Below are 12,040 nucleotides of genomic sequence, written 5' to 3'. Positions count from 1 at the left end.
GGCGTATCGGAGCCATTTCTGCACTGCTTGTGCAAAGACAAACTCGGACATAGAGTTTGCCCCTAACTGCTGCGTCAGGCTCCAATCAAGGCAAAGCATCTCACCTATAGACACATTTTAAGAGATGGAATTAGCGTGTCTCATGTCTTAAATGTGTATGCAAGTGCTTGTGTGTTTAATCAACAGGCCGTTGTTATGTATTTAAATCACATCTGACAGCTATTACACTTTATAGTTACAAAGTGTACATAACCTTTATATACTTACCATTGCCTTATTTGCCTCTTGTGATTGAAGAGCTGGCTCTGCATTGTTTAGCTCCTCAATGTTGTGCAAGGGCAAATCCAGAGGCAGTACCCCAGCATCTACCGATTCATTGCAGCCGGTATTGCGGATGGCTCTGACCTCCTCACGGAGTTCGTTAACAGCTCTCGTCAGGTCTGACAGAAAAAGATTTTTTTTTTTTTAAGTATTTAAGAATACAGACAACTTGTCAAACGTTTCCTTGTGTCACACACAGATATGTACAAAGACACTAGACAGTATTTTATTACCTGGTATTTTCACACTAGACAGTATTTTATTACCTGGTATTTTCACTCGAGGGGCCTGGGGAAACCATTTTTTTGTGGGCTGCTCATCCTCTGAGTCACTATATGTGTACAGGGGATTTGGTCTAAAGAAAAAAAGTTGAAAACGGTCATAAGTAATTACAAATGTGCTTTTGGAATATTTTTTCCTAAAGTTACAGTTTGATTTATAACAACACACACAGGAAACGGAGATGTGCAAGAAGGTACAGTATACAAGGAATTTTTGAAGTGCACAAGTGTACACGGCTTTGCATTTATAAAAGGTTTACAAGCTTCCACTTTTTGGACTATATTATGTGGTGATATTGCAGTATGCAAGCACCACAGATATGTATAAAAGACAAGATCATAAATTCTTAGCAATCAAAGATATGTTTGTGAAATAAAAAAAGTTTTACTTGTGCTTTCTTTTATGACTGGTCTGAGTTTCAGCTTCGGACTGAAGGTCAGACGTATCACAGTGTTCACTTAGATATTTCTGAAGACTGCGTTCTGCTTCGTGAAATGTGTCTGGAAGTACAAACACAATGTATGGCCAGACATAAATTAGGACACGAAAAACTTGTTATTGTTACATTTATACAACACCAATCCAGATGATACCCACCATGGCTTATTAGAAGTCGGACTGGTGCATAGGTGAGCCATGTTGCACCAGGATGAACTCTCCTCTTTACTGCGTCGTGGATCCTGAATGTGTCTCACGGAGGATATGGAGGCCATGACAATTTCTCCCCATTTATCCATGATCTAGGGACTATTTCTGTACCACCAGTGCTAAACTGCACAATGCACCAGTCTTTCATTTTTATCTTTTTTTTAATTTGGAGTCCTTTTTTGCCCTGTCTAGGATAAACAGGAAACAGATAATTACAATATATTTCATAGTCACTACAAAACTTGATCTATTGATTGAACTAAATAATAAATAATAGCTTAAAATGTATATAGGCAACAATTACAAGCAAACCCGTATATGTAAGCATTTAAACACTGAAGATAATAAAATTAACAGTATTTTGTCTAAGTCTGCCATTGTAGGAATTCATGGCACCGAGACAAAAACTTGGCGCACAGTGTGGCGTCAAAATAGGCGCACACCTTTGACGCTGCGTTTTCTCCGTCTTCCTCGTCCACACGTAAATGCTAAACGCAGTTTACGTGTGGACAAAAGGTGCAAACGCAAGTTAGGTGAGCGTGCAGCGTAAAGTTAGGTAAGCGTGCAACGTAAAGTTTGAATTGAGTGCGAATCGAAGCGGGTGCTCACCAATCATTAAAAGTAACAAAGTCATTGAACACATTTATACAGTTGCCTTTACGTTTATCAATCATATATCACAGATTTACAATTTTTTGTAGTACTATGCTAAAAAGCAACTACAGAGTGAAAGTCTGGGTCAAGCGCCGAGGCGAAGCAAGAACAAAGGAACCCTCGAAGCGTTAAAGCTAGCTTTGTAAGGGAATATAACGGAAAAGTATGAAACGAAAATGTTTTCTTTGTTGATAGACTTTGTTTGCAGTGCAATTTATTTGTTGCCGGATTGTAAGATGAAAGTAGACACAATTTCGGGCTCCCACATTTTATCCGAAACTTTACATTAACAAGTTTGTTTTGTTTTTTTTTACTGTTATTCAAATGCAACCGTGGAAATAACGAATAGAACAAAAGTCATTCATTTTTACCTTATACTAATCGTGGTGCAGGCCAGTGCAGTGCATGAACTGATGCCTTCTCCGGTCAATTCCGCTGAGAGTAAATCTAATGTCCCGCTCTACTGTACAAGACAATGGTTACCTGGAGGGATGTACCAATGTGATAGGGGTGCTGCGGAATAGTCCAAGTGGTAGCAGCTTTAATTTCCCGCTCAACCATAAATCGATGGTTTTTCAACGTGATTGTTGTCACCTTGTCAACTATAAATAGATCAACAATCAACGATGACAGAACAACAGTGAATCAATGTTATTTCAATGTCAGTGTAAGGTTTCATCAGTATTTCAATGTTGTTTCAACATTGGTTTTGTGTTGACATTTCAATCCTGATGATTCTGATGGTTCAGATGGAAAATCAACATCTGTTCAATGTATCCTTGCTATCTGGGACCCCACCGATTTTATCTCACCAATCCTTACGGATATTCCAAACCACAGGAGTAGCCTAGAGGCAAACAGTCATAAACCATCAATCAATATACAATGGCTTATTAATTAATGATTGGTCAAATGTTAGCACATTATCCTGTCATAACTGTTTGCTTGCACACTTCTATATAAGGCAGTTCTGCAAAATTACTGGATCTTGGCAATCGATAAAAACTGCATTCTAGCTGTCCACTGAGCTCAATCAACGTCAAACTGTAACCACGCTGGTATGTGAAAAATTATTTGACTAAAGCTATAGTGTTTTCAACGAGGATGTTGGTGACACCGAGTTAAACCACAAATGAAGACCCTGGAGTTTAGTTGCAGCTTGTTTAATTGTCTCCATGAACATGTGGTGAAAACTGAAATGACAGAAAATAAACTCCATCTCAACAGGCAGAAGCATGTTTACATCAATAAAGTGCATTACTCTCACTAAAACATTCATGTTAGCAAATACACATTAATATCCAAAGTTATCTGTACAAACTGTCATATAAAGTAACTTACGGCGTTCCGGCCTGATAATTCGGAGTAGATGGCATTAGATTACATCTCCATACTGCCTTTAGCATGAGCCTGTTTCTCAGCAAAACCGAGCGCTTGACCCAAACCGGAAGTGCTCGACCGGAACCGGAAGTGCCCCGCCAGAACGGGAAATACATTTTAGCGATATTTTCCTTTTAACTAAAACGTATGTAAAGCATGAATTATTCATTTTAACAACACATTAATTTTTTAATGGCAAATCTTTTTAGAATTATTTATTTCAAATTTATGAACCTATTTATTCAGAGAAACGCCTTAAGGGCAACACACTCCCCGCCTGGCCTCTCGAGGCCACTATGCTAAACGAACATTATGCATTCAGTCCTTTGGCATGAGGAGGATAACTTCTGTAACTGGTCGCATAAATGTCTTTATGCACCCTTCAGTACATATCTTTACCTCAATTTTCCTTACTCGATCGTCCTTGCTTGGGAATGTGGCAGTGACCCTGGCCATGGGCCAGCTGTTTCGTGCAACCTGCTTGTCCTTGAGCAGAACCAGGTCACCAACTTGGAGGTTTCTGCGCGACCCGGTCCATTTCTGCCTTTGCTGCAATGTGGGTAGATACTCTCGCCTCCAGCGTGTCCAGAACTGGTTGGAAAGGGCTTGGACCCGTCTCCATTGTTTGTTGTAGAGGTCTTTATCCGAAAAGTCTCCAGGTGGGGATAGGAGGCAAGATTTCTGCGTAAGGAGCATTGAAGGGGATAGGACGAAGGGGTTCTCTGGATCAGAGGATACTGGGACGAGCGGCCTTGCATTTATTATGGCTGTAACCTCAGCCATGAGTGTGCATAACACGTCGTGAGTCAGTTGAACCTTATTTTGTAGTAGCATGGAGTCCAGGATTCTGCGGGCGACTCCGATCATGCGCTCCCAAGAGCCTCCCATGTGGGATGCGTGTGGTGGATTAAACTCCCAACTGCAGCCTTGGACAGTTAGGCACTGTTGGAGTGATTTATCCATTCCAAGTTCCTTTGAAGTGCTAATAAAATTGGTGCCACGGTCAGATAGCAGCTGTTTGGCGGGGCCTCTCAGGGCGAAGAAGCGGCGGAGGGCGTTTATGCAGCTGGATGTGTCCAGAGATTCGATTACCTCAATATGCACAGCTCTCGAACTCATGCAGGTAAACATGATGGCCCACCGCTTACTTTCAGCTACTCCGCCCCTGGTACGCCTGGTTGTTATGGACCACGGTCCAAAGACATCAAGGCCGACGTAGGTGAAAGGAGGACAAGTTTTTAGGCGTTCAGGTGGTAGGTCCGCCATGAGTTGTTGTTCTTGTTTTCCATGTAGTTTGCGGCAGGTTAAACATTTGTGGATTACTGAATTGACTAGTTTTTTGCCGCCTAAAACCCACAGCCCAGCAGCTCTGATTGCTCCTTCCGTCAGATGACGACCTTGGTGCCTTGTTAGCTCGTGATAATGGCGAGTGAGCAGAAGGGAGATGTGACTGTTTTTTGGAAGAATTACTGGGCTCTTTTCAACACTCTCAATTTCTGCGTGTTTGAGTCGGCCTCCAACAGAAATGAGACTGTCCTGTAACATTGGGCTGAGCTTCTTGAGGGGGCTCTGTTTTGAGATTGGCTTGCCAGCATCAAGGGCAGAAAGTTCCTTCTCAAAGTATGCCTTCTGTGTCTCTTTGAAGATGACAGTTTTTGCTTGAGCAATCTCCTCTGGAGTTTGAGGCAGATGACATTTGTGCCAGCCTTTGCATTTTTTGTTTGGATTAGTCCCATTGAAGGACTTTGCAATGTGGATAAGATTTGCTATGGCTCTGACTAAAGACTGAAAAGTAGAAAAGTGCTCAAAACGCTTACAGATGAGTACTTGGAGGTGAGTGACGTAAGTTTTTACTTCTGGTCTCATTTCTGAGTCTTTATCTGGTTCAATCAGGTCAAACCTTCCACTCAGTTGTGTTGTCTCTGCGGCAGGACGGTGGATGAAGGGTGGTCCGGTGAACCAGGTGGACTTTTTTAGTTGGAATGCCGACAGTGACCTAGACGCATGGTCTGCTGGATTTTCCTCTGTGCGCACATAATGCCACTGTTCTGGCTTTGATGACTGGCGAATGCGCTGTACTCTGTTGTGAACGTATGTGTAAAACCTTTTTGACTCATTACAGATGTAGCCAAGCACTACTTTACTGTCCGTATAGAAATGCACTGCATCAAAGTCTAAGTCTAACTCATCTTGGATGAGGTCAGCCATTTCTGCTGCCAAGACGGCTGCACATAGTTCGAGTCTTGGTATTGTAGGTTCTGACAGGGGGGCTAGTTTTGCTTTGCCCATTATGAACCCAACCTCGACCTTCCCATCTGTTTGAACTGCCTTTAAGTAGGCCACAGCTCCTATGGCCTTAGTAGATGCATCTGAGAACAAACACAGTTCCTTTCGCTTTGCTCGACTTAGTGAGGTGGATGTGTAGGTTCTGGGAACATGTAGTTCTCTTAGATCCTGAAGGGAATTTCTCCATGTTTCCCATCTGCTTCGTTTGTCCTCTGGAAGGGGTACGTCCCAATCTGAACATTCTGAAGTAAGCTCTCTGAGTAGGGCCCTTCCTTGGATTGTAATGGGTGCCAATAGGCCCAGGGGATCGAAGACGCTATTGACAGAGGACAATACGCCACGGCGAGTGAATGGCTTGCTTGAGGTGGCCACTGACTAAGTGAATGTGTCTCTTGTTATTTCCCAAATGAGTCCAAGGCTTCGCTGGGATTGTGTCTCTTCACCACTTAAATCTAAGTTTTTAATGACAGGAGCACAATCTTCTGGGCAGAAGGCCTGCATAACTGCCTGAGAGTTGGAAACGAACTTATGCAGGTGTAGGTTGGATTCAGCGAGTGAGGCTTGTGTTCTTTGAAGCAAGTCTATAGCCTCAGCAGGAGAGGGGACAGAGATCAAGCCGTCATCTACGTAAAAGTGCCTCTCCACGAACTTTACTGTATCTGCACCATAGTCTTTCGAACCTGCTCTGATGGCCTTGCGTAGTCCATAAATGGCAACAGCGGGGGATGTTGAGTTGCCAAACACGTGGACTTTCATCCGGTACTCGACAACTTCGTTGTTTGGGTTGTTGTCCCTATGCCACAGAAAACGGAGGAAGTTGCGGTGGTCTTCGCGTACCATAAAACAGTGAAACATTTGCTGTATATCTGCCATGATTGCAACACTTTCTGTCCGGAAGCGGAGAAGAACTCCGACAAGTGTGTTGTTTAAATCAGGGCCAGTAAGGAGGACACTGTTAAGAGAGACACCCAAGTACTGGGCGCTAGAATCGAAGACAACCCTGATCTGATTGGGTTTTTGGGGGTGGTAGACTCCAAATGTTGGAAGATACCAACACTCTTCTCCCTTTTCCAGTGGGGGGGCCACCTCAGCGTGACCATTGGAGAGGATTTTTTCCATGAAGGCCACATAATGCTCCCGCATTTCAGGTTTCCTATTAAGGGTGCGTTTTAAGGAGGAGAACCTCGTGGCTGCCTGCTGTCTGTTGTTTGGTAATTGCTGGCGGGGTTCCTTAAATGGAAGTGGGGCGACCCAACTGTTGTCCACGTCTCTGTACATAGTATTGTCCATCATTTTTAGAAAGAGAGTGTCCTGTATTGAGTGAGCTGGTTTGTTGTCGTTATCTGTCCGGTTAAAAACTGTTTGACCCAGAGTTTGTTCGGGCGCTTTACCTGGCCTGTTTGTGTGTGGCATTTCTTTGAGTTGCAGGAGGCTACTGCATGGTTTGAAAACTGTAGGGCGGCCATTTTCCAGAACGACTGTCTTCAGGGTGCTGACTGTAGGCCTATGGACATTACCCAGACAGACCTCCCCAACTACAACCCACCCTAGCTCTAGGCGCTGGGCGAATGGGGCATTATGGGGGCCGTTAATTCTCTGCCTGACCTTGTGTGCCTGTAAAATGTCTCTCCCTAGTAGCAGGAGTATTTCGGCTTTAGGGTCTAGCTCTGGGATGTACTTTGCTATGGTACGGAGGTGCGGCTGGTGTAGCACTGCGCTGGGAGTTGGGATTTCATTCCTATTGTTAGGGATGTCCTGACACTCTATGAGCGATGGTAGAGGGATCACCACTGACCTATCCAGTGACTCGATATGGAAGCCTTCAGCTATTTTACCCCATGTTTCTACAACACCAGAGCATGTTCTAAGATTGTAGGAGAAAGGTTCACTTTTAATGTCAAAAAGTTCGAAGAACTCAGGCTTGGCTAAAGAACGATTGCTCTGATCGTCTAGTATTACATATGCCTTAACAGCTCTGTCTTTGTCACCTTTAGGGTACACCCATGTGAGACATATCTTGGAACATGAACGTCCCCACTGACCTGGACCGCACACGTCTGTGCAGCTTGTTGTGACATCAACCATGTCATGACTGTTTTCTCTCTCCCCGCCATTCTCTTGTGCCGGAGGTGGAGCCTTGTTGGTCTGTGGTGGAGGACCGGGATGCATGGCTGCATCGTGACTTGTGCTGTCACATTCAGAACACTTTACTGAAGATTTGCATTCCTTCGCAAGATGAGTATCTGAAGAACAGCATCTGAAGCACAATCCTTTCTCTTTGAGGAAGGCCTTCCTTTCGTCCAGTGCTTTATTCCTAAATGTTCTGCATCTTTTGAGTGGGTGTGGCTTGTTATGTAGTGGGCAGTTCCGGTTAAAGTCCTTGTTAGGGGGAGAAATATAGGTTTTGTGTACAGTAATTGGCTTGCTGGAATTTAAGTTTTTTGCAAAAGGTTTTTCTGGTTTTAAGTTTTGCTGTTGGAAACTTGGATCATTGCGTTTCTTTGCCTCTTTACATATGAATTCACAGAAGTACTCAAAAGGTGGGAAACAGCCTTGGTTGTTCTCTTTATATTGAGAGCCGTGTGACATCCACCTCTCCTGAAGTCCATATGGGAGTTTGTCTACGATTGGGCTGATTCCACGAGAAGTGTCCAGATAGAGTAGACCAGGCAGATGGCCGTCTTCCTTAGCGCCTTGAATCTCTTGCAGTAAATCTCCTAGTTCACGAAGCTTGACATGATCTTTGACTGTTATTTTGGGGAAACTGTCCAACCGTTGGAAAAGTGACCTTTCGATTATTTCTGATGCTGCATAACATTCATTCAGTCTTTCCCATGCTTTGCATAGAGCTAATGTGGGGTTGTTGACATATACTGAACGTATGCGTTTCACCTGATCACTTGACTCTCTCCCTAACCACTTTGTCATGAGATCTAGCTCTTGAATGGGGGTGAGTTGGACTTCAGCTGTTGCACTGGTAAATGAAGAGCACCATGCTCTGTAGTTCTCTGGCCTATCATCGAACTGGTAAAGGCCTGAGATTATTAAATCTCGACGTGCCATGTATTGGGCAAAGGGCTCTGCTGGATTTAAAATGCTGGCCGTGGTGTTATAGTTATGCTGAGGTACGAATGGTGAGCCGCATGGGTTGAGAGAGGTATTTTGTTTCTCCACTTTAGGTTTTGTTTCACCTTTCAGCTGGCTGGGCTTATTTAGAGCAGCAATATTATCTTTGGTAAGTCTTGTTTCAAAGTTGATGGGTTGTGGCTCTAAATTGCCTTCTTCAGAGGGATGCCACGTTACAAATGTGTTGGGTGAACTTGCTTGGGGGCAAGAAGTGGTTGGTAATTTTTGTGGACTGGGAGATAGCTTGGTCTCCATTTGAGATCGTACATATTCGTTTGTACGTTCTAATTTTACGCTTTCTGATGGAGATTTTCTACTCTCAGGTTCTTCTTGTATAGCTTCAGCTTCCTCTAGCACTTCTGCTTCAGCTACAGCAGCATCAGCTTCCCTCTGTAATGTTAACACTTCTAATTCTGCATCTATTTTTGCCTTTTCCAGTTCGCTTTGAGCTTTTTCAACCTTTAACTGTGCTTCTTTTGTTGCATAGCATGCTCTCACCTTGGCAGCCTCTGCTTTAGCTCGAGCATGGGCAGCGCTTACTGCTGATCCAGATGAGCGGCTGGTCCTTAAACTGCGTGCAGACTTGTTACTGGATGCCATTTTGACCGTGATGAATCACCAGTAGCCGCCTTTTCACTATAGTGTTTTCAACGAGGATGTTGGTGACACCGAGTTAAACCACAAATGAAGACCCTGGAGTTTAGTTGCAGCTTGTTTAATTGTCTCCATGAACATGTGGTGAAAACTGAAATGACAGAAAATAAACTCCATCTCAACAGGCAGAAGCATGTTTACATCAATAAAGTGCATTACTCTCACTAAAACATTCATGTTAGCAAATACACATTAATATCCAAAGTTATCTGTACAAACTGTCATATAAAGTAACTTACGGCGTTCCGGCCTGATAATTCGGAGTAGATTGCATTAGATTACATCTCCATACTGCCTTTAGCATGAGCCTGTTTCTCAGCAAAACCGAGCGCTTGACCCAAACCGGAAGTGCTCGACCGGAACCGGAAGTGCCCCGCCAGAACGGGAAATACATTTTAGCGATATTTTCCTTTTAACTAAAACGTATGTAAAGCATGAATTATTCATTTTAACAACACATTAATTTTTTAATGGCAAATCTTTTTAGAATTATTTATTTCAAATTTATGAACCTATTTATTCAGAGAAACGCCTTAAGGGCAACACAAAAGCACTTTTGATGCTTTCGGCTCCACGCAGATAACATCGCATGCAGTGATCCACAAGATTGAGTCAGAGTGAAACTGACTCCTGTAACTCAATATGTAAATGTCAGCCAGGCAAGGTTCACTTGTAGCAATTATCCATGTACAAGATCTTTGATTAAGCCAGCACGGTGCAGTGTACATTGATTGAGAGAGTACATTTCTAAACGGCTGCTGTCTCTCATGATACTTTCCACTGATTACTAGGAGGTGTGGTGGTCATTCTTCCGGTGCACTGACGTATAAGTCAGTTAGACTTTAAATAGGTGTTTTATATCTGAACAAGAGCACACTTTATAATCATCAACTTTTAAATATCTAAAAGATTTTCTGTGAAAAAACACCTTGATAGCAAATGTAAAACAGAATGTAAGATTTTTAAAGTTAATGTTGGCATCTCATTACACCTTTATGGTTCCATCTTCATCTTATCTCATCAGATGCAGTCCAAAGGTCTTTTTAATTCTCGCTAGAAAATTGGTTGAAAATCATATGAAATATTAATAAGGTGTAAAAATAGCATATTTGTGAGCTAGTTCTTTCCTTTCTTTACACCCTATCTGATAAAATATCAAACCAATCAAGCTCCACTTGTAACATTTTTAATTGGAAGCAGTCCGCCGGCTACACAGCTTCACAATGTGAGCTGCATAATAAAAACGATTAAATGCTGATATTTATTTAAAATTTTGAATATATATACACACAAAGAGAGTGAAGAAGTGAGATTTTGCTTTCTACTTCCTAAAAAAAAGATAAAGATATATATTTTAGCTCTTGATTTGTCAGTCGAAGCTGGTTGTGAAGCAATCACACCTCGGCATGTTCCTTGACTCAAGTGTGACAAGCGGGACTTGCCCAACATGAAACTGTGAGTGACATGCTGCTGGTTGGTATGTGCTTCACTTCACACTTATATGCTCCTGCAATGATGGACAGCACACACACACACATTCATCTCCACGGGGAGAGATGTTCCAGACATAGGCCATACAAGACATAAATGATCCACGGTGCCCGAAGAATATGTTACAGTGAGTTGATTCATTCACGTTGTCAGCAATCTATCTCTGTTATTCTCTTGCTTCAAAGGAGAGACTTCAGCTCCCCTGCTGCCTTTCAGCTTCTGTAAGCATTCCATGGCTTTGCTGCACATGATTTTGAAATTGCTTATCAAACACAACACAAAGGATTATCCCTGACTCACATCAACAAATAACATGGCGTGAGTTTATCTTATAAGATTAATAAACATGTTTTCACAATTTAGAGAAGTTAGACTTGTACAACACCAGTGAATGTAATTGTGCACGACTCCAGCAGTGATATTAATGCAGGAGAGCATGTGCACTTTGTAACATAATTAAAAGTTGTCCAGGGGAAGGGACTGCTGCAGGGTGCAATTACTCATAACTGCCAATGTGATAACATGAAAGTCTGCAAATTTCTATATTGTGCACAAATTTAAGCATGTTTCAAATTGGTGAGACACTTTCTTTCACAGGTTGTGTGAACGCGTGCGTGCACGTGTCAGATTAGGATCTATGGGTTTACACAACATCCATCACACATACACACATGTGAATGAATGGACTGTTTAAGCTGCTATCCTGTCTGACCCTTGTGCAGTGTCTGTTAACTTGACCAGTATTATCCATTATCATATTGTAATATGATTACCTTTACATCACATTCAGCGACCCTCATAGCCACTCTAGACATTCAAAACTAGGTGGCGAGTAAGCCCATTGTACTCTTGATTCATGACAAGCTTACAGCTGTCACCTCATCATGCCTAACATTAAAGCTAAATCAATAAAAGCTTACATGCCCAGCAAACACTTGTACTTTCATGATAGCCATTTCATGTTGTTGCAGATTTTTTTAACGGGCCATTGATTTGGCAGACGCAAACAAAAACAAGGTGGAATTGCATTTTCAACCGTTTATAATGTAGTTTTGAAGTCACTAAGCTTGTCTGGGTTGGATGCTGCATATAATTAATGTCTCATTGTTTGTGTTAGACAGGGTCATTGAGGTTAATTGAGTCTTACTTCAAAATACTGGCTGGGAGCCACACGTGCAGTCTTTACTGTATATTCATT

The 12,040-nt window shown here is 42.5% G+C and overlaps 1 long non-coding RNA gene across 1 annotated transcript; it reads right to left on the bottom strand.

Moving 5' to 3' along the window:
• Nucleotides 1-593: 593 nt before the first annotated feature.
• Nucleotides 594-1,494, bottom strand: LOC146622748 (uncharacterized). The gene is made up of 3 exons (XR_014906568.1): nt 1,201-1,494; nt 992-1,103; nt 594-676 (listed from the first exon to the last, which is right to left on the bottom strand). It is a non-coding gene; the product is annotated as an uncharacterized LOC146622748 (long non-coding RNA).
• Nucleotides 1,495-12,040: the final 10,546 nt, after the last annotated feature.

This window comes from Diplotaxodon limnothrissa, linkage group LG11 (genome assembly GCF_057381915.1).
Source record: "Diplotaxodon limnothrissa isolate DT_005_m linkage group LG11, D_limnothrissa_male_GT1.1, whole genome shotgun sequence".
NCBI lineage: Eukaryota > Metazoa > Chordata > Actinopteri > Cichliformes > Cichlidae > Diplotaxodon > Diplotaxodon limnothrissa.
This window is presented reverse-complemented; position numbering and strand designations above follow the sequence as displayed.